Consider the following 24,431-nt stretch of genomic DNA (forward strand, 5'->3'; position numbering starts at 1 on the left):
AAAAAGGGAAAAAGAAAAATAAAAAAAAGTGAACAAAAATTAACTTTGATGAAATAATGAATCATGGTAAAAAAAAAAAAAAAAAAAAAAAGCCATGAATCTATGTGCAGTATTCCCCTAGCGCTGGAGTTCTCCTATTCTCCTTGATCGATCAACTTGGTCTTGGCTTGCTGGCTGTTTGTGTTGATCTTCTGGGGGAGGGGCCTGTTGCTGTGGTTTCCAAATGTCTTTGCCGGAGGCGGAATTGCCCCGCCCTTGTTGGTCCGGGCTAAGGAAGCTGCTCCAGTTTGCTCTCAGGAGCTTTTGTTCCCTGCAAGCTCTCGGTGCAGCCTTGGAGGACCAGGGCGAAAATGGCGGCCTCCCAGTCTCCGCCCGGAGGAGCCGAGAACTCAGGGCCCCACTCCTCAGTGCGCCCCCAGAGAAAAGCAGTCACTCCCGTGTCCCCGGTCTCCGGCCGCTCTCCATGCTCACCCGGCCTGTGATCGAGCGTTGCTATCTCTGGCACCCGACCCCGCTCGGAGTCTCCAAATCCAGCAGATCCCTGCAGTGCGTTCCCGCACCGCTCCTCCCCGGGAAGGAAGGGGAGTCTCCCCAGATCTGCTGCTTGTTGGGTCCTTGCTGGGGGAGCCGTGCCCCGACTGGGCCGCAGATCACAGTTTATGGCAACCCCGAGCTGAGAGCCCGCGACTCTGCTCCGTATCTGCAGCCGGCTTCCCCGCCCCGACACCTGGGAGCTCTGCCGCACTCAGGCACCCCCGGTCTCTCTGTGACCCCAAGGGTCCTGAGACCACACTGTCCCGGGAGGATTCCACCCCCCGCTTAGCCACTGCAGCGACGTCCCTCCGCCGAGCCAACTTTTAAAAGGTCCGATTTTGTGCTCCGCGGCTCTAGCACTTGCCAGAAGCGGCCGGCGGAGGCCCCTCCCCCGCCGTTTATCCTCCCGAATATCGCCTCGGATTCACTTCTCCGCACGTCCTACCTTCCAGTAAGTGGTCGCTTCTCTGTTCAGAGAGTTGTTGCTACTCTCCTGTTCGATCTCCTGTTGAGTTCGTAGGTGTTCAGAATGGTTTGATCCCTATTCAGCTGAATTCCTGAGACCAGACAAAATCTAGGTCTCCTACTCCTCCGCCATCTTGCTCCGCCCCCATGTTTACTTTTGATATAGTCAAATTTATCAATCTTTTATGACTTCTGGGTTGGTGTCATACTTTGAAAGACCTTTCTAGTTGTAATTTTGCATACACATTGTTTCATAATTTCTTCTCTTCCAAAGTTTCATGTTTTATATTTTCAAATATTTAATCCATCAGGATTAAAAGATGTGAGGTTTAAACGTTTTTAAGTTTGATATGACCATAAGCTAACACCTTTAACTAAGCAATACATCTTTTCCCCCTACTGATTTAAGATGCCACCTTTTCATATACTAAATTTTCTTATATATTTGAGTCTATTTCTGGACTTGCTTTTCCAAATTCACTGATGATTTTTCACTCATGAATGCCCCAATTATCTTAATGGTTATCAAGTCCAAGTCAACCTCACTAGATTATGACAATACGCTAGTGAACTCAAACATCCATGTAGCCAAACAGTAAATCTATACTTGGTTCCCTGCCATGAGGATGCAAATTACACCTGGCAGAACCTGAAGCTGGCATGGAAAAGAATGCAGTAGGCAAGTCTGGGATGGCATAACAGTCTGGCTAGGCTTATTGTGCCTCCTATAAAGTTTTAATATATTAGTTACAACTGAAGCAACTGTAGGAAAGAGCTGTTTAATCACCAAGAGTCTGCTGTTAACCTCCAGGAACTGTCTTCCCATACACTGGCCAGATAGGACTGTTAAAAGGGTTTGTGGGGATTACAAGTCTCCTTTCAGCTATCTTCTTCAGCAGACAGTCATTTCTTGTTGCTCATCTGGAATTCAATTTTACTTAGAGTTTACTACCTAGGAGGGTTTGAGCAATTCTAGTGGTACATATTTAACATGGCCAAATAAAACTGGATGCAGGGCAGACTTAGTCCATGCTCTATTCACTTAAAATCGTCCCAACTCTGTGTTCGGGTAAAGTCAATGGGACCGAAGCCACACTTTCCCATTCATAACTGTTTCTACCTTGGTTTTCTCTGCCACACTATCTCTGGTATCACTTTTGGATCTTTTAGAGCACTGTAACTCTCTCTGATGGAAATTAATGTGCACTGAGTGCCTGTATGTAGTAATTCTAAGAAGTCTGGCATGCTGCCCTTTGACTACTTCACTCAAAACCTTGCACAGGTCTTCAGGCATAGGGTAACTGCTCCTTGCTATTATGAGCCCTGGGTATTGAGCTATTCCTTATTGCTTTTCCTAAGCTCTGTCTACACCTGTGTAAATAGTCCTTTTATTACACAGATTCAGAGTGTTATCTTGTTCCTGCTGTGACCCAGTTCTCATTGTAAAAACAGGAAATTATAAGCCTCAGATACTTCAATATTGAAAAAAGCAGTATAAAACCTACATTCTTTGATTCAGCTCTAGCTAATAAAGCATAATATTAAAACGAGAGCCTGCATCCTATAATTAGTAGTTATCAAGGAGGAACATATGGGAGGATAAAAGATTTGTTAATTCTAGTGTGTGAATAGACAGGGCTGTATTTTGTAGAATAAGTTGAAAAGGTGAAGCTGAAAATGTCTACCGGACATTTCTAGGATATGCTAAGAATATGATATCCAACTTGTGTTGGGGGGAACCCCATTTTATATCAACTCCTATCTGGTTTGTCTCTTATGACTTATAACATTTTTTTAAATTTTAGAAATAATAACCCTTAATTACACTTGTTAATATTTTGGGAACTATAACACAGCTAATAGATAAGACTGATGTATGCACAATTTGAATTTAAAATGTTTTCACTGTACTTCAGATTATGAACCAAAATGTATAGACCCTTATATTTATATAAACATGATATTATCATATATATTGTGGCACATTTTCTCAGCTAAGGAGGATCTTTATTACCTGAGTCTGGATGCTGAGAAAACTGTCTCAAAGAAATACCCTGTACATAGTCTCTTAAGTAAAACCAGGCAAGGTGATAAAAGCCCAAAGTGGAAAAAAAAAATCAAGAAGATGAGAAACTTCAGTAACTTGAGAGTTTTCAAGAGACTGAAAAAATACAGACTTTCAGTCTAGAAATACTAAAATTTTGAACATTCTATTAATGAAAAGTTTTAAAATTTTTATGGAAATGTTGCCATGGACTTCATAGATTTCCAGAAATCTGGATTTAGAAGGTATACTTAGTATTCTAAAAGAGAATTTTTATGCTTAGAGAGAAAAGGAGAAAGGAAGGTGGAGGAGGGAAGGAGGGAGGAGAGAGTACTTGAACTAAGTATAACACCCAATATTTGCACAACCAATAATGGAACATACTGGAAGTAGAAATATAATCAAGTGAAATTTAGATGACTTTATGATGTTCAGCTCACTAGTGTTTTTAAAAGGGCCATTTGAGACATATACTAAAACTTAATTTTGAGTTATAGAGGACAGTGAAACAATTTTGTAAACTTTCTTTCCTGTTTTATCAAAGACAACATTATGCTAAGATAGTATTGTAGTCCAGGGTAGTGTTTCAAGAAAAATAACAAGAAAAAAAGAGATTTATTGAGAGCTTACATTACATTCCCCACCCTGTGCCAACTATATTACATGGATTATGTCTTTGGACCTTTGAGGAGCATGGTGTATTGTCCCCATTTCTCAGAGAAACCAAACTGAGGCTTGGAGAGGTTAAGCAATTTTGACCATGTCATACAACGAATGCCTAGTGGAGTCTTGTAAGTAACTGCTCTTGAACATGTTCTCCTGCATTTAAAGCAAGATGTCCTTTGGTGTGAGGTGATACATAAAGATACACGCATATACACACATGCACATGGCAAATCATTAACAAACTGGGAGATTTTAATATGAGTAGAAATGGCTATTTAGAACATATGAAAATAATGTCATGTAAGATCATCAGAGTCATGTATGCATAGGATGAAGATATTGCAGGCCTGAAAATAGATGCATTTGGGCCTGGGTTAAAAATCATTTGACAGATGTTTTAATCTGTCCCTTGCTAGAACTGATGCCAATGCTGAATGCCCAATCGGAAGATGAGTTGGCAGGTAAGACTACATTCTACAGTCACTGGCTGGCCCTAAGGCATTTTGTGTGACTTGTGAAGACGTTACTGTGTCACAAAGATTATAGGTAGAGAGACTCAGCAGCAGGAAGAAGCACAGCACATGGGATGGGGGCAGGTGGAGATGACACAGGTGGGGCGATAGCAAGTGGTGTGGCAGGAGACCCGGCCACAGACTGGGCGCAGGCAGCAGCAGGGGCAGCAGTAGCTGGGCCCGCAGCAGCTGGAGCTACTGCAGCTGGAACCACAGCAGGAGGGGCGGCAGCAGCTGGAGCCACAGCAGGGCGGCAGCAGCTAGAGCCACAGCAGGAGGGGTGGCAGCAGCTGGACACACAACAGCTGGGACAGCAGCAGGTGGTCCTGCAGCAGGTGGTCTGGCAGCAGCTGGGGCGGCAGCAGGTCTCCTGGCCACAGCCCTGGTCAGAGCAGACGGAGCCACAGCAGGAGTCGACCATGGTGTCAGAGGGTCGAGGTTCTGGGTGGGTTTCCAGAAGAATGAGGTTCTCAAGTGTGATCTCTCCTTGCCCTTTGTCACTTTTATACCCTGCTGAGAGCTACTATGACCATGTGCAGGACACTTCTTGTTGTTTATCCTAATAGAAAATCAGTTAGTTTTAGTAAATTAGATAATTATTTTTATCTGGTAAATATACCTATATATAGAAAAGACTCCATTTCCTTCTCCTGTTGTACTGTGAGCTCTCTGGTTAAAACCAAGTGAATCAGCTCCCTTTATTTTTTCCCTTGTCTGATGTGTCTTCCAGAGTAGTCCCATCCCATGTCATTGTTTCATTGGATTTCACAAGTATTAAATCTTCATTTATGTATTTAACTCCAGGATAGTATGTTGAGAATGAATTTTATGATGACTAAATCTGCTGTCAAAGAGGTTAACAACAAGTCATATGAGAATGCTGGTAGGAAAATAGGATGAAAGAGCCATCTTGCGGGGGGGGGGGGTCCCTTGTGTGCAGTGGAGAATACTGTGATTCCTTTGGATTTTATGGATGGCCAGTGAGGTATGAAGGATCCTAACAAAGTTCCTATCTGTTTTGTCTTATTGAATCTATTCAATTTGAACATTATAATGCAATGATTCATTACTATTAAATAGTAAAAAACCCAGTGGCATGGATAGGTCTTTTTAAAAATAATTAAATTATTATGGACATGTTCTTCAGAGATAGGGTATCATAAAGGAGTATTTTTTAACCTATTTTAGTGGATGAACATACCCAATAGAATATGTATATTGAATATTTTCTTATATTCTGAGCTTTTGTCTCTCAAAAACTTACGTTTGAGGTATTTTGCTTGATATAAATCATATCTAAGGGGTTAAGCTTTAATCTGTGTCCTATAGGCACTTGAATAAGACAAACAAGACACATATGTAGGGGTTTGGCAAGCATGTAGAACATTGTTGATAAATAAAAATTATGTACTTAAATCTGTACACTTACAAAATATGAGATAATACTAATAGTTACTATTTCTGAGTGCCTATTGTGTGACAGGAATTTTGAGTCTTCTTTGTTACCTTGTTTATACTTCACAAGGGCTCTAAGAAGTGGTCACAACTTTTCTTAATTCTTCAGACATGAGGTAATTGAGGCTCAGATATATTGAAGTTGTATAGTCAATAGAGAAAATGGTTCTTTCTTAGAAGTTTCAAACAGGTGTGAGGAGTAACCCATGTCCTTTCTCATACTGTTTCATTTGTGTAAGTGTGCTTTCTCTCTTGTCAATTCAACAAAGTCTTGCTCATACGTAAATGTCTAGTCTGGATACCAACTCATCTCTAATGTCTTTCTTGACATCTACCACATTCAAAACGAATCCTTCTTTCCCTTTTTCTCCAAGATATCTGTACTATAGGGTATCACACTCTATCATAATTGGTTCATATTCCCCCCAATCCTTCTATATACCCCATGAGGTCAGAGATTGGCTTATTCATATATATAAACATGGTGCCTAGTAATTGATCTGAATGAATGTTAGTTGAGTGAATGTGGAATTTATGGAAAACATAGGGCATTTACTCACCCTTTATCATACTATAGATAATCTAGATGGATGGAGAAAAGAAAAACATTCAGACAGTGGGGATATGATTGAATGGGGGTTTATTTTTGGCTTCTGTTGGAGTAAATGACTTCTCTGGTTGGTATTTGTAGGATGGTAAAGAAAAATAATAATCCACTGCTAAAATGAGAATGTAAAGATATTTGAATTTATGCAAAGAAAGTGGATATTGTATCATCACACAGTTGGGAGAAAGGTGTGAGAGAACATCTAGGCTTTTAAAATATTTGGCTGGGGGTGGGTGGAGTGACAGGAAGCAGGAAGAAAGTTTAGGTGGTGGTTGCAGGCTAGGGATGAGAGATGAATGCCTGTCTAGGTTGGTGGCAATGGGAGCAGTAAGGAGGATAGTGATGCAATCGCACTTCAAAGAGAGTCAACCAGGATCACTTACAAAATGGGCAGTAGAGTTGACAGGAGAACTCACTGTTAAAGAGAACTCATAATTTAATATATTTTTAAATTGTATACACATACATTTTGCAATTAAATTCTGATAGTGAAAAGATAATCATTTGTAATAAAGAAAATATATTTTAAAATCTCACCAGAAACAAAGTAAAAAGACAAGTGACTGAGTGAAAAAAAAATACTTGCAATTTATACTAAAGACAAAGAGCCAATGACCTTAATATATAAAGCATTTCTAAAATTAGACTGGAGAAGAGGAAAAACCTGATGGAAAAATAAAATGAAGATCTTTCTTCATCATATAAAGATGCCCAGTCTCACACATAGGAATAGAAATGAAATTATACAGGATACAACTTCTCACCTGTGGGACTGTCAAAAACTCAAAATTTGACAATATTGTCTAATAGATTATGTGGAAATAGGCATGCTTATACCTTTCTTACAAAGATTTGACAATAATTAGTGGCATTATTCTTTGACTCAGCTATCCCAATTCTATAAATTATCCAAGGTTACTCAGGTAAAACTATAAAAAGATGTTATGCAAGATTATTCATGGCACTGCTATTTGTAAAAACAAAACAAGAGCTAGACACAACCTGGATGTCCTTCAGTAGTGTAGGAGTGAATAAGCTCTGGTGCATCCCCATGATAGAGTACTATTCAGCTGTAAAAAGGAATAAGGAGTATCTTTATATGCTACTATGAAGTAATCTCCAGGATATATTGTTAAGAGATGATAAAGCAGATGGAGCAAAGTGTCTATAGTATTCTACAATGTGTCTAAACAAATAAGGGAGGGATGTGGGTAGGGGATGGGCTAGATGGCTGAAGGGATTAAGGAAGGCACTTGGGATGAGCACTGGGTGTTATATGTAAGTGATGAATCACTGAATTCTACTCCTGAAACCAATGTTATACTATATGTTAACTAACTAGAATTTAAATGAAAATTTGGAAAAAAAAAAACAAATGCTGATGGGTAGAAAAAAATAAGGGAACACATATAGAAAATCTATTTGCTTATATTACATGATTTTTTTAAAATAATTGAACAGAGGAAAAAAAACAAAGGACTTATATTTCCTGCTGAGGAGTTTAGGGATTGGATTTACCTTTCTGCCTGAAGCAACTAAAAAACTAGACAAAATAAATGAAACAGTGTTTTTTAGACATTGGCTGTCAGATCAGAACACTGGTACCTTAGGGGAAACAAATGATGTGATCCCTAGAATTGCCTCAGTTTATTTCTTGAAGAGAGTTTCTGGGGAGTGCAGCTCTGGGAGAGAGAACCAGGTAGAACCTGGTAATCCTCCTGACTTGAGGAGACAGAGTTGGGATGAAGGAGGCCAAGTCGGCAGCAATTCACAGGATAGAGTACCAGAGAAGAGAGAGTTGCATAGAGAACCTCAGAGATCTGCAGAAGGTCCACCTGCATCTAGAGCTGAGTACTTATGAGTCAATGTACATGAAGAAACTACCCAAGGGCAGAAAAAGAGCTGCCCTGCCCCACCCTACCTCCATAAAAGACTAAGGGAACAATTCTTGGAGCTGACAAAAGGCCAGAAACAGCACATGCTCCCATGAGCCAGAGTGAAAAACCTTTTAATTCAGGGGTCATTGGTTAGAGTATTTAGAATAGTATTGCCTCAGGAGTGGGGCAAATTTTTCCCTAAAGGGTGCTCTGATCCCATCTCACACAGTTTATAAGTAAGTCTTGAAAGGATCAAACTATTAAATCAACTTAATTGCATCCCAGAACAATCAATTAATTGGATTCCATCAAAAAAATTTTACTTTTCAAAAGATACTGTTTAGACAGTAACCGCTTTGATATCGGCTGTAGCAACTTTTTTTCTAGATTTGTCTCCTGAGGCAAAGGAAACAAAAGCAAAAATGAACTATTGATATTACATCAAAATAAAAAGCTTGTGCACAGTGAAGGAAATGATCAACAAAACTAAAAACAACCAACTGAATGGGAGACGATATTTGCAAATGACGTGTCTAATAAAGAATTAGTATTCAGAATATATGAGGAACTTATAAAACTCAACACCCAGAAAGCGAATAAGCCACTTATAAAATGGGCAGAAGACATGAACAGACATTTCTCCAAAGATGACATATAGATGCTCATCATTATTTGCCATCAGGGAAATGCAAATCAAAATTATAATGAGATAGGACCTCACACCTGTCAGCATGGCTACAATCAACAACAGAAGACACAACAGGTGTTGGTGAGGCGGTGGAGAAAGGGGAAGCCTCCCATGCTATTGGTAGGAATGCAAACATTGGGGGGGGTGCATCCACTGTGGAAAATGGTATGGAGTTTCCTCAAAAAGCTAAGTAGGGGCGTCTGCGTGGCTCAGTCATTAAGCGTCTTCCTCCAGCTCAGGTCATGATCCCAGGGTCCTGGGATCTAGCCCCATTTCAGGCTCCCTGCTCAGCAGGAAGCCTGCTTCTCCCTCTCCCACTCCCCCTGCTTGTGTTCCCTCTCTCACTGTGTCTCTATCAGATAAATAAAAATTCTAAAAAAAAAAACTAAACTAAAAGTAGAACTACCATATGATCAAGTAATCGCACTGCTGGGTCTTCCCTACCCTCCCCCAAATACCAAAACACAAAATCGAAGGATACATGCATCCCTGTGTTTATAGCTGCATGATTTACAACAGCCCATGTACGGAAGCCCAAGTGTCTGAGTGTCCACCGACAGATGAATGGATAAAGAAAATGGGGTCTCGGGGGGCGGAGCAAGATGGCGGAGGAGTAGGAGACCTAGATTTCGTCTGGTCTCAGGAATTCAGCTGAATAGGGATCAAACCATTCTGAACACCTACGAACTCAACAGGAGATCAAACAGGAGAGTAGCAACAACTCTCTGAACAGAGAAGCGACCACTTACTGGAAGGTAGGACGTGCGGAGAAGTGAATCCGAGGCGATATTCGGGAGGATAGATGGCGGGGGAGGGGCCTCCGCCGGCCGCTTCTGGCAAGTGATAGAGCCGCTGAGCACAAAATCGGACCTTTTAGAAGTTGGCTCGGCGGAGGGACGTCGCTGCAGTGGCTAAGCGGGGGGTGGAATCCTCCCGGGATAGTGTGGTCTCAGGACCCTTGGGGTCACAGAGAGACCAGGGGTGCCTGAGTGCAGCAGAGCTCCCAGGTATCAGAGCGGGGAAGCTGGCTGCAGATACAGAGCAGAGTCACGGGCTCTCAGCTCGGGGTGGCCATAAACTGTGATCCGCGGCCCAGTTGGGGCACGGCTCCTCCAGCAAGGACCCAACAAGCAGCAGATCCGGGGAGACTCCCCTTCCTTCCCGGGGAGGAGCAGTGCGGGAACGCACTGCAGGGATCTGCTGGGTTTGGAGACTCCACACGGGGTCGGGTGCCAGAGATAGCAACGCTCGATCATAGGCCGGGTGAGCACGGAGTGCGGCCGGAGACCGGGGACACGGAAGTGACTGCTTTTCTCTGGGGGCACACTGAGGAGCGGGGCCCCGAGTTCTCAGCTCCTCCGGGCGGAGATTGGGAGGCCACCATTTATGCCCTGGTCCTCCAAAGCTGTACCGAGAGCTTGTAGGGAACAAAAGCTCCTGAGAGCAAACCGGAGCAGCTTCCTTAGCCCGGACCGACCAGGGCGGGGCAATTCCGCCTCCGGCAAAGACATTTGGAAACCAAAGCAACAGGCCCCTCCCCCAGAAGATCAGCACAAACAGCCAGCAAGCCAAGACCAAGTTGATCGATCAAGGAGAAAGGGAGAACTCCAGCGCTAGGGGAATACTGCATATAGATTCATGGCTTTTTTTTTTTTTTTTTTTTTTACCATGATTCATTATTTCATCAAAGTTAATTTTTGTTGACTGTTTTTTTTTTATTTTTCTTTTTCCCTTTTTCAACCAACATCTTATCAATCCCTTTTTAAAAAAAAAAAACAATTTTTATTTTTCATTTTTAGAGTCATATTTTATCCCTTCATAGTAGTTACCCTTATTTTTGGCATATATATATATAAGTTGTTCTCTCTTTAAAATTTTGAGATACAGTTTCTTCTAACAGATCAAAATATACCCTAAATCACTAGTGTATGGCTTTGTTCTAGTCTCCTGCCTGATTACATTCTCTCCCTTTTTCCTTTTTTTTTTTCTTAAATCTTTCTTTTTTCAAACAACTTATCAAGTCCTTTTATAAAATCTTTTATAATTTTCATCTTTACAGTCATCTTCCATCCCTTCATTGTATCAACCCTTATTTTGTACATATATGTCTTCCCTTAAAATTTTAGGAGGCACTTTTTTCTAACAGACCAAAATACGCCCAAAATCTAGTATGTGGCACTGATCTATGCACTAGCCTGATCATATTTGATCATATTCTGCTTTTTTTGTTTTGTTTTTATCTTTTTTTTTTTCTCTTTTTTCTTTCTTTCCCTTTCTTTTCCCCTGGTCTCAGGTCTTTTCTGATTTGTATACAGTATATTTGCTGGGGACGTTGTAAACCTGTTAGCATTTTGTTCTCTCATTCATCTATTCTCCTCTGGACAAAATGACAAGACGAAAGAAATCACCTCAGCAAAAAGAACAAGAGGTAGTACCGTCAGCCAGGGACCTACTCAATACGGACATTAGTACGATGTCGGACCTAGAGTTCAGAATCATGACTTTAAAGATACTAGATGGGCTTGAAAAAAGCGTGGAAGTTATTAGAGAAACCCTTTCTGGAGAAATAAAAGAACTAAAATCTAACCAAATCGAAATCAAAAAGGCTATTGATGAGGTGCAATCAAAAATGGGGGCACTAAATGCTAGGATAAATGAGGCAGAAGAGAGAATCAGCGATATAGAAGACCAAATGATGGAAAATAAAGAGGCTGAGAAAGAGAGAAACAACTACAGGATCACGAGGGCAGAATTCGAGAGATAAGTGATACGATAAGACGAAACAACATTAGAATAATTGGGATCCCAGAAGAAGAAGAGAGAGAGAGAGGGGCAGAAGGTATATTGGAGCAAATTATAGCAGAGAACTTCCCTAATGTGAGGAAGGAAACAGGCATTAAAATCCAGGAGGCACAGAGAACCCCTCTCAAAATCAATAATAGTAGGTCAACACCCCGACATCTAATAGTAAAACTTACGCGTCTCCGAGACAAAGAGAAAATCCTGAAAGCAGCTCGGGAGAAGAGATATGTAACCTACAATGGTAGAAACATTAGATTGGCAACAGACCTATCCACAGAGACCTGGCAGGCCAGAAAGGACTGGCAAGATATCTTCAGAGCACTAAATGAGAAAAATATGCAGCCAAGAATACTATATCCAGCTAGGCTGTCATTGAAAATAGAAGGAGAGATAAAAAGCTTCCAGAACAAACAAAAACTAAAGGAATTTGCAAACACGAAACCAGCCCTCCAAGACATATTGAGAGGGGTCCTCTAAGCAAAGAGAGAACCTAAAAGCAGCAAAGAGCAGAAACGAAAACAGACAACAGACAGTTAACAGTCACCTTACAAGTAATACAATGGCACTAAATTCATACCTTTCAATAGTTACCCTGAATGTAAATGGGCTCAACGCCCCAATCAAAAGACACAGGCTATCAGATTGGATTAAAAAACAAGACCCATCAATATGCTGTCTGCAAGAGACTCATTTTACACCCAAAGACACCCCCAGATTGAAAGTGAGGGGGTGGAAAACCATTTACCATGCTAATGGACACCAAAAGAAAGCTGGGGTGGCTATCCTTATATTAGACAAACTAGATTTTAAAACAAAGACTGTAATAAGAGATTAGGAAGGACACTATATCCTACTTAAAGGGTCTATCCAACAAGAAGATCTAACAATTGTAAATATCTATGCCCCTAACGTGGGAGCAGCCAATTATATAAGGCAATTAATAACAAAAGCAAGGAAACACATTGACAACAATACAATAATAGTGGGGGACTTTAACACCCCCCTGACTGAAATGGACAGATCATCTAAGCAAAAGATCAACAAGGAAATAAAGACTTTAAATGACACACTGGACCAAATGGACTTCACAGACATATTCAGAACATTCCATCCCAAAGCAACGGAATACACATTCTTCTCTAGTGCCCATGGAACATTCTCCAGAATTGATCACATCCTAGGTCACAAATCAGGTCTCAATCGGTACCAAAACATTGGGATCATTCCCTGCATATTTTCAGGCCACAATGCTTTGAAACTAGAACTCAACCACAAGATGAAAGTCGGAAAGAACTCCAATACATGGAGGCTAAAGAGCATCCTACTAAAGAATGAATGGGTCAACCAGGAAATTAAAGAAGAATTAAAAAAATTCATGGAAACCAATGAAAATGAAAACACAACTGTTCAAAATCTTTGGGATACAGCAAAGGCAGTCCTGAGAGGAAAGTATATAGCAATACAAGCCTTTCTCAAGAAACAAGAAACGTCTCAAATACACAACCTAACCCTACACCTAAAGGAGCTGGAGAAAGAACAGCAAATAAAGCCTAAACCCAGCAGGAGAAGAGACATCATAAAGATCAGAGCAGAAATCAATGAACTAGAAACCAAAAGAACAGTAGAACAGATCAACGAAACTAGGAGCTGGTTCTTTGAAAGAATTAACAAGATTGATAAACCCCTGGCCAGACTGATCAAAAAGAAAAGAGAAATGACCCAAATCAACAAAATCATGAATGAAAGAGGAGAGATCACAACCAACACCAAAGAAATACAAACAATTATAAGAACATATTATGAGCAACTCTATGCCAGCAAATTAGATAACCTGGAAGAAATGGGTGCATTCCTAGAGATGTATCAACTACCAAAATTGAACCAGGAAGAAATAGAAAACCTGAACAGACCTATAACCACTAAAGAAATTGAAGCAGTCATCAAAAATCTCCCAAGAAACAAAAGCCCAGGGCCAGATGGCTTCCCAGGGGAATTCTATCAGACATTTCAAGAAGAATTAATACCTATTCTCCTGAAACTGTTCCAAAAAATAGAAATGGAAGGGAAACTTCCAAACTCATTTTATGAGGCCAGCATTACCTTGATCCCAAAACCAGACAAAGACCCCATCAAAAAAGAGAATTACAGACCAATATCCTTGATGAACATGGATGCAAAAATTCTCACCAAAATACTAGCCAATACGATCCAACAGTACATTAAAAAGATTATTCACCATGACCAAGTGGGATTTATTCCTGGGCTGCAAGGCTGGTTCAACATCCGCAAATCAATCAACGTGATACAATACATTAACAAAAGAAAGAGCAAGAATCATATGATCCTCTCAATAGATGCAGAAAAAGCATTTGACAAAGTACAACATCCTTTCTTGATCAAAACTCTTCAGAGTATAGGTATAGAGGGTACATACCTCAATATCATAAAAGCCATCTATGAAAAACCTACCGCGAATATCATTCTCAATGGGGAAAGGCTGAGAGCTTTTCCCCTAAGGTCAGGAACGCGGCAGGGATGTCCACTCTCACCACTGCTATTCAACATAGTATTAGAAGTCCTAGCCACAGCAATCAGACAACAAAAAGAAATCAAAGGCATCCAAATCGGCAAAGAGGAAGTCAAACTCTCACTCTTTGCAGATGATATGATACTGTATGTGGAAAACCCAAAAGACTCCACCCCAAAACTGCTAGAACTCATACAGGAATTCAGTAAAGTAGCAGGATATAAAATCAATGCACAGAAATCAGTGGCATTCCTATACACCAACAACAAGACAGAAGAGAGACAAATCAAGGAGTCGATCCCATTTACAATTGCACCCAAAACCATTAGATACCTAGGAAGAAATCTAACCAAAGAGGCAAAGGATCTGTACTCAGAAAACTATAAAATACTCATGAAAGAAATTGAGGAAGACACAAAGAAATGGAAAAACGTTCCATGCTCATGGATTGGGAGAATCAACATTGTGAAGATGTCAATGCTACCTAGAGCAATCTACACATTCAATGCAATTCCCAACAAAATACCATCCACCTTTTTCAAAGAAATGGAACAAATAATCCTAAAATTTGTATGGAACCAGAAGAGACCCAGAATAGCCAGAGGAATACTGAAAAAGAAAAGCAAAGCTGGCGGCATCACAATTCCGGACTTCCAGCTCTATTACAAAGCTGTCATCATCAAGACAGTATGGTACTGGCACAAAAACAGACCCATAGATCAATGCAACAGAATCGAGAGCCCAGAAATGGATCCTCAACTCTATGGTCAACTTATCTTTGACAAAGCAGGAAAGAATGTCCAATGGCAAAAAGACAGTCTCTTCAACAAATGGTGTTGGGAAAATTGGACAGCCACATGCAGAAGAATGAAACTGGACCATTTCCTTACACCACACACAAAAATAGACTCCAAATGGTTGAAAGACCTAAACGTGAGACAGGAGTCCATCCAAATCCTAAAGGAGAACACAGGTAGCAACCTTTTCGACCTTAGCCGCAGCAACTTCTTCCTAGAAACATCACCAAAGGCAAGGGAAGCAAGGGTAAAAATGAACTATTGGGATTTCATCAAGATAAAAAGCTTTTGCACAGCAAAAGAAACAGTCCACAAAACCAAAAGACAACCGACAGAATGGGAGAAAATATTTGCAAATGACACATCAGATAAAGGGCTAGTATCCAAAATGTATAAAGAACTTATCAAACTCAACACCCAAAGAACAAATAATCCAATCAAGAAATGGGCAGAAGACATGAACAGACATTTCTCCAAAGAAGACATCCAAATGGCCAACAGGCACATGAAAAAGTGCTCAACATCGCTCGGCATCAGGGAAATCCAAATCAAAACCTCAATGAGATACCACCTCACACCCATCAGAATGGCTAAAATTAACAAGTCAGGGAACGACAGATGTTGGCGGGGATGTGGAGAAAGGGGAACCCTCCTACACTTTTGGTGGGAATGCAAGCTGGTGCAACCCCTCTGGAAAACAGTATGGAGGTTCCTCAAACAGTTGAAATTAGAGCTACCGTTCGATCCAGCAATTGCACTACTGGGTATTTACCCCAAAGATACAAATGTAGGGACCCGAAGTGGTACGTGTACCCCAATGTTTATAGCAGCAATGTCCACCATAGCCAAACTCTGGAAAGAGCCAAGATGCCCATCGACAGATGAATGGATAAAGAAGAAGTGGTATATATACACAATGGAATATTATGCAGCCATCAAAAGGAATGAGATCTTGCCATTTGCAACGACGTGGATGGAACTGGAGGGTGTTATGCTGAGTGAAATAAGTCAATCAGAGAAAGACATGTATCACATGACCTCACTGATATGAGGAATTCTTAATCTCAGGAAACAAACTGAGTGTTACTGGAGTGGTTGGGGGTGGGAGGGATGGGGTGGCTGGGTGATAGACATTGGGGAGGGTATGTGCTACGGTAAGCGCTGTGAATTGTGCAAGACTGTTGAACCACAGATCTGTACTTCTGAAACAAATAACGCAACATATTTTAAGAAAAAAGAAAAAGAAGAAGATAACAGGAGAGGAAGAAAAGGGGAGTATGTCAGAGGGGGAGACGAACCATGAGAGATGATGGACTCTGAAAAACAAACTGAGGGTTCTAGAGGGGAGGGGGGTAGGGGGATGGGTTAGCCTGGTGATGGGTATTGAGGAGGGCACGTTCTGCATGGAGCACTGGGTGTTATGAACAAACAATGAATCATGGAACACTGCACCAAAAACTAATGATGTAATATATGGTGATTAACATAAGAATAAAAAATTAAAAAAAAAAGGTTAAGTTAAAAAAAAAAAAGAAGAGGTAGTAGATATACACAATGGAATATTATGCAGCCATCAAAAGGAATGAGATCTTGCCTTTTGCAACAATGTGGATGGAACTAGAGGGTGTTATGCTGAGTGAAAAAAGTCAATCAGAGAAAGACATGTATCATATGACCTCAGTGACATGAGGAATTCTTAATCTCAGGAAACAAACTGAGGGTTGCTGGAGTGGTGGGGGGTGGGAGGCACGGGGTGGCTGGGTGATAGACATTGGGTAGGTTATGTGCTAAGGTGAGCGCTGTGAATTGTGCAAGACTGTTGAATCACAGATCTGTACTTCTGAAACAAATAATGCAACATATGTTAAGAAAAAAGAAAAAAGATAGCAGGGGGAGAAGAATGAAGGGGAATAAGTCGGAGGGGGAGAGGAAGTATGAGAGACGATGGTCTCTGCAAACAAACTGAGGGTTCTAGAGGGGAGGGGGCTGTGGGGATGGGTTAGCCTGGTGATGGGTGTTAAAGAGGGCATGTTCTGTGTGGAGCACTGGGTGTTATGCACAAATAATGGATCATGGAACATTGCATCAAAAATTGATGTAATGTATGGTGATTAACATAATAAAAAATTAAAAAAATTTTAATCTCAAAATCATTAAAACAATAATAACAAAGGAACCTAACTGTATATTTATGCATAAAAAGCAACTATTCTAAGATCAAAAATATGTAAAACAACTGAAAAACAGTCTTAAGTTTGTTTTCAGTAACTGTATTGTTGTTAGTATTGGTAATGTTATCCTGAGACTGTTGGACCAACATTATAGAATAAAGAAAATGAGCAAATACATTGTTGTCACTGAGACGTTTTTGGTAGAGGAGAAATGAGTTTTATAAGATATATGAGGTTAAATAGAAGCTCTGTAGTTCTCAGTAGAAACTCATGACATGGTTTAGCATTTAAATACCTATTTTCTAGTTGTGAATGCTGAAAAACTAGAAGAAAGTGATTTAGTAGTAATGAACATCCGCATATTTCAAATTGTGGTCTCAAATACTGTTTCCTCCTGAAAGGAACTTGGGCTCCTCAGAGACATGGCTGATTAGAAGTCTAGGGAAGGAAGTGTCTAAACGAGTCTGCAATATCCTGTTATATGAAAAAGTGAGGAATTTTCAGAGTGCTAGATTCATGTCAAAAGGTCTTGGAGGCCAACTTGAAGTTGCTTATTTGAACATCAGTAGAGGGATATGAACTGGAATGGATTGATTCACCATCAAGTATATTGAAATCCATGAGTTCATATTAATGCAAAATTTAAAAAAACAACAAACTCTTTCATCATCCTTGGGGGATGCAAACTGGTAAATAAAGGGAAAGAATCAAACATTTATTTTGCCTTTCCTGTACGTACTACTCCTCTGGATAACTAAGTGTTGACAAGGTGAAGTTTCTCTTTATGGAATTATCCCAGCTAATAAATAGGGAGGGGAATAATAGAATCACAATATCATAATTTTGCTATGCCTAAATGAAATAATGGTCCTAGGCAATGATCATCAACAGCTGATAACATCAAAAAAAAAGGGAGACAACTGGACAATATGGGCCTCCTGATGGAAAAGCACACCACTATCTCTGAAGCAGTCTTTCGGTCCTACAGATCTTTTGGGATATAGTCTCCCATTAACAGGTTCAGCCATTCTCTGGGTTAGTTGTGTATCTTAACCGTAGTTATTGGTCTGTGACAAAGGGAGGTGGGAGAAGGTAGTGAGAGGAGCTTGTGTTGTCTGTTTTTCAAGAGTGAAGCTTCTGCATCATCTTCACGAATGGAGGTGGCACTGAATGTCAGCAAAGAAATCGGATCACTTCTGCAAGCCCAGAGGGTTCAGGGAAATTTGGGGACTCAAGATCTTCAAGTGCATCAATCCAGATTTCTCCATCTCATATCTCAGGGTCCCCTTCTCTACCTTGGCATGGCCGAACTACCTAGGCTGAATGAACAACCACCTCTGGAGCTCTGCTCCTCCTCTAATGAAGTCCTAGCCTTGGTCCTCAGCTTTATTTACCCTTTATGAGAGTCAATTTCTATGCTGCCAGTGAAACCTCTGACTTTTACATCTGTCCTTTAATCTCTGATTTATCACCCTCAGCCTTTCGTTATGTTTTCCCAAGTCATCAATTGCTCCCAGGTACTTTCAATTTCATTTTCCTTTTAATTATTAACTGCTTTCACAGATATATAATATGGAAAAGATGTCCCAGGGAGCATTAATTGCTTACAGGTTTTCCAGAAAAGTTTTTCACAGATTTTTATCCATGAATTCCCAAGAATATGTTTTATCTAAGAACTTAAAACTGCCAGTGAAACCAAAACTGTGACTAATGTGGGCTCTCCCTCTTGTAAAATTGACAAAGCCATATAGTCTGTGCTACACATGTAGGTAAAATATAGTTGTCCAGACTGTACAGAAAATCTTTTTTTAATTTATTTTTTATTTTATTTTTTAATTTAAATTCAATTAGTTAACATATAATGTATTATTGGTTTCAGAGGTAGAGGTCAGTGACTCATCAGTCTTATATATTACCCAGTGACTGCATTGAAAATCTTATAGAAGAGTACCATCACACTGAATTTTCATACAAGAAAGTGGTGGTTTATTTTGGCATAGGGTTTATAACATAGGAAAATTTGGGGGATAAGAATTATAAAAGAGAATCCATTGGACAATTAAGAGAGAGACTATAAAAATCTGTAATGTAGAAATACTGAAATCAAACTTCAGCTCCTTGAGCTTGATGAGCTGGTGCCTCAAAATTAAGGAGAATTTGGGAGAATTGGTCAATACAACATTGTAGTTGCTTTGTTGTAAGAAAATTCACACTTGGATGAAAGGGAGAGGTCCAGAAGTAGAATTTGGACTGAGGCCAGAATGTGCTCACAGAGTCAGTGGGACTGTGATGGGCTCATTGGAATCGTGAGATGCAACTCAGTTGAGCAGCATTAACCCCACTTCCTGTGTCCTAATGGTTGGCACAAAAAGAGTCTATATTTGAGGGGCAGAGGTAAATGGAGATGGTGGTCTCAGGGCAGGGGGCTCAGCAGCAAGAGGAGGCACAGCACATGGGACGGGGGCAGGTGGAGATGACACAGTTGGGGCGATAGCAAGTGGTGTGGCAGGAGACCCGGCCACAGACTGGGCGCAGGCAGCAGGAGGGGCAGCAGCAGGAGGGGCGGCAGCAGCTGGAGCCACAGCAGGAGGGGCAGCAGCAGCTGGACCCACAGCAGCTGGGGCGGCAGCAGGTGGTCCTGCAGCAGGTGGTCTGGCAGCAGGTGGGGTGGCAGCAGCTAGAGATGCAGCAGCTGGGCCTGCAGCAGATGGAGCCACAGCAGGAGGGGCGGCAGCAGCTAGAGATGCAGCAGCTGGGCCTGCAGCAGCTGGGGCCACAGCAGCTGGAACCACAGCAGGAGGGGCGGCAGCAGCTGGACACACAGCAGCTGGGGCGGCAGCAGGTGGTCCTGCAGCAGGTGGTCTGGCAGCAGCTGGGGCGGCAGCAGGTCTCCTGGCCACAGCCCTGGTCAGAGCAGACGGAGCCACAACAGGAGTCGACCATGGTGTCAGTGGAAGGAATGGGGTTCCACAAGTGGGTACAAATGGGTTTCCACGAGGGTGGTTTCTTGAATTTGAATGTCTCCTTACCTCTGTCCCCTTTTATACTCTGCTGAGTAGCTGATGTTACTGTGAGGAACACTTTTGTTATTATTCCTGCCAGGAAACAATTAGTGTTACTAAGTCAATAATTATGTTTATCAGGTTAAATATGCCAGTATCTAAGAAAAGCATCATTTCCCTTTTTCTGCAGCGTTGATTCATTGAACCACATTCCCATTTTTTTTCTGTCTAATGTATCTTGTAAGTTGGAGCTGTCATATGATATTCTATTACCGACTTTTTCTGTGTGTCCCATTTTTGTGTATGACTCCAATGATCATATTTTGTTTTATTTTAATTCCAGTATAGTTAACATACAATGTTATATTAGTTTCTGGTGTACGATATAGTGATTCAACAATTCTATACATCACCCAGTGCTCATCACAACAAGTGCACTCCTTAATCCCCATCACCTGTTTCACCCAGTGATGAGTCTTTCCTATTTCCTTATCAGCACTCCACCTGACAGTAGCATGCATTTTTCCACTTTGACCAGAGAGAGAGAGAGAGAGGATTGTCATTGTGATAACCATCCTCAAAATATGATCATGGATTTCATTCTTTATTTTCCATGATCATATTTTGAGGATGGCTATTACAGTGCCAAGTCTCTCTCCCTCACCCTTTCTTTCCTTTTCTTTCTCTCTTTCTCTTTCTCTCTTTCTTTCTCAATGTGGGAAAATGCATGCTACTGTCAGGTGGAGTGCTAATAAGGAAATAGGAAAGATTCATCACTGGGATTACTTGTGTACAATGGATGGGGAGGACTGGACTGTGTTTCCTGGATGATTGGAGAGTCAGAGGGTCACAAACGGCGTTCTAAACTCATTGTAATGACTCTACCTCAAGATGTAGCTTTGACTCATTCCTTTTTGTTGAAAGAACCATTTTCAGAAATGAACTTTTTCCTTCAGGAGTCTTTTCCACATATAGTATGCCAAAGGTAGGCAGGTTTGATCTTTCTTTTGAGTGGCCAACTTATGTAAGAGATTCTGCATTATATAGAAGATTTTATTTAAAGCATCTTTTTCTTGTGCTCTTTCCATAATTCAAATTCAAGTCTTTCTGCTTAAAGAAGATGTAGACAGATAAGCCTTGCTGTTTGTATAGGCACTTAACTCTGGTATATTGAAAGGCAAGATTTTGGCAAATATTCAAAGCATCAAAGAATTAGTGTCCAAAACAAGCATTATGTATTTAAGGCTCATGTACTTACTGTGAAAAATGAGATACCACAGAAACTGTTTGTGCTTGCCGTGCACCAGATAGTCTGCTGAATGCTTTGTAATTTCTGTGTTGAATTTTCTTCTTAAAGAACCCTTGAAGTACTCATTATTCTCTGAGTTCACATAGAGGAGTGTTAGGTTGCTAATCCTATGAAGTGTATACCTTTGATTGTGCTGTTACATCTCCTTAGATCCTTAGAAAGTTCATTCTCCCACATCAACTCAGCAATTCCTTATTCTCTCTTTAAGTTCCAGCCCAGAGGGCTCCCTCCTCCCTTTTGTTTTCCTTGACATTTCTTCTTCTTCTTTTTTTGTTTTTAAACCTCATCTGCTCCTCCTTTATGTTTGATATCACATTGTGGAACACTCAGACTTCTCACATCTACTGTAACCTGAATGTGATTATCTGTCTCCAGCTGGATAGAGACACCTGAGGTGAATGCTTGAACCTTATAGTATTTTCATCATGCATGGAACAGAGCATGTCATCAGTGACTTTTTAAAAAAATACTTTCTAGGAATCACTTTTTAAATTTAAATGTTGTTTTGCAATTACGTACTTATGCTCCCAAAATAAATTCTACAAAGTGAGGCATGTTTAAGGAAGTCTTGCTATTTCTATTCGTTCCCTCCCCCACAGAGAATCATTTTTATAATGTAAGGTTTTCCCTCCCACTGCTATGTTAAATATAAGTGTGTTTGCATTTGCATAGTTGTATCTCCTTTGTTTTCTTAGGTAAATGGTTGTACACTAGATACACCTTACTCCAATTTGCTTTGCTTCACTTAACAATTTATCCCAGAGTTATGTTATTTCACAGTAGTATAGTTCAGATATTCATTTCATTTTTAGCCACAAAATGTCCTATTCTGTTGCCGTAATGTGATTTATTTAGCCAGTCCCCTATTGATGGACATTTGGGTTGTGTTCAGGCTTTCCCTATTAAAATAATACTGTGCACTTGAAGTATCTTTTTTACCTTGGGGGTTGTGAATTTGATCCATATCTGCAAGATCCACCTTATTAATTATGTGTAGTTATTTTGTATTCTTATTAATTTTTCTTCATATGTTCTTTAAGTACACAGTATGTTAGTCTTTGATTTTGGCTTGTGTCTTTTTATTCTTGCATCACCATTTGTTTCTGAAGTTTAACTTTGTAGTTATATTTTCACTGTAGCCTTTACTATAATAAAGTATCCCACTTTGTGTCCTGTAATGCTTTTTGGTAAAAATCTAACTTGTTTGGTATAAAAATTGTGACTTCTGCTTTATTTTATTTGCATTTTCTATGGTATGTCTTTATTCTTTTACTTTTAACCTTCTGAAACCTGTTGTTTTAGTTGTATCTCTTGTACACAGCAGTGTTGGGTTTTTATTTTTTAGCCAATCTGAAAATCTTTTTCTTTTTACAGGTGAGTTCAGCCTATTACATGTATCAGTATGGTCAATTGATCAATATGTTTGACTTTAGTTATGTAATATTTATTATATATGTAGTTTGTTATATGTGTATCATAATGAATAGTGACATATAATATATAATGAATAGTGTCATACAACACATAGTGAGTTATGCATATGTAATATATATGTTAAATACCTACATCTCTACCTCTTTCTGTTTCTCTTTACCTCTAATCCTTTATTGCTTTATTCTCTCTTTTTCTAATATGTCTTTGACATTTAGCAAGGTTTGTATTTTATACTAACAGTTACCTTTAAAAAAAACATTTGTATAGGGCGCCTGGGTGGCTCAGTTGTTAAACGTCTGCCTTCGGCTCAGGTCATGATCCCAGGGTCCTGGGATTGAGTCCCACATCGGGCTCCTGCTCGGCAGGAAGACTGCTTCTCCCTCTCCCACTCCCCCTGCTTGTGTTCCTGCTCTCGCTCTCTCTCTCTGTCAAATAAATAAATAAAATCTTAAAAAAAAAACATTTGTATATAATACTCTACGAGACTGATTTTCTGGCTGCTGTTACTTGATTCTCTATTTTAAGGAATATTGAAATGACTTAGTTACTTCTTCATCCTCCACTGCTTCAGCATTAGATCTGTTACTATCTAGGCAATTAGCAACATTTTTCTACTTTATGTATTCTCTTTCCTTTTCCTCTTTTTTTTAAATTGTATTGTATCTACGTGGTCAGTCTTTAGCCATCAGATATCATACACCTCTTGCCTGTTCATCATTCATTCTTAGTTCTACAGATAAGAAGTATGTATTTCTCATTATATTCAGCCTATAATATATTTATATATCACCCTCTGCTAGTCTTCATGTAGATATCCCTCCAATATCTTCAGTCATCTCATTTGTTTAAAGCTCATTCACTAACAAATGCCTTAGGATAGGCCCACAGGGAGAATATTCCCTGAGGTCTCTCATGTTCACAGTAGTTTATTTGTGGCATGGAGTTTGGTTTGGCTGGATATAAATCCTGGGATCACATTTTCTTTCCTTGAATGTGTTAAGAATGTTACTTTACTATCTTCTGACATGAAGTGTTGCCATCAAAATGTGTGAATACTATCCTGTTTCTTTTTCCTTTTAACTGACATGGATATTTTGCCTAGATATTCAAATGATTTTTTTCTTTAAAATACAGTAGTTTTATATCATCATAATATAATGTAATATAATGTAGTATTATATGTTATACATTTATTGTTATTATTATGTCTCAGTTTTTACCACCATGGGCTGATTTATCCAGGTATATACAACTATTCCTTTATTTGAATTATAGTTCTTAGTATGTTTCATTGCTTTGTTTCTCCCTTTGGGATATCTATTACATATATTCTTTACCTACTTTCTATGTCACTTTTCCCTTTGTTTCATTTTTCAAGATTGCTTTAGAAATTCTAGGTTCTTTGCTTCTAAGAATCTACTAAAAAGTCTGAGATTTTTTATTGGGATTACATTGAATCTTTAGATAGACTGCAGGAGAATTGACATTTTAACACTAAACCTCCTTCCAATCCAGGGACATGGCATACATCTCCATTTATC

The 24,431-nt window shown here is 40.0% G+C and overlaps 1 pseudogene; it reads right to left on the reverse strand.

Moving 5' to 3' along the window:
* Window positions 1-4,265: 4,265 nt before the first annotated feature.
* On the reverse strand, window positions 4,266-20,088 carry LOC113908084 (annotated as a pseudogene).
* Window positions 20,089-24,431: the final 4,343 nt, after the last annotated feature.

Source organism: Zalophus californianus, chromosome 16, assembly GCF_009762305.2.
Source record: "Zalophus californianus isolate mZalCal1 chromosome 16, mZalCal1.pri.v2, whole genome shotgun sequence".
NCBI lineage: Eukaryota > Metazoa > Chordata > Mammalia > Carnivora > Otariidae > Zalophus > Zalophus californianus.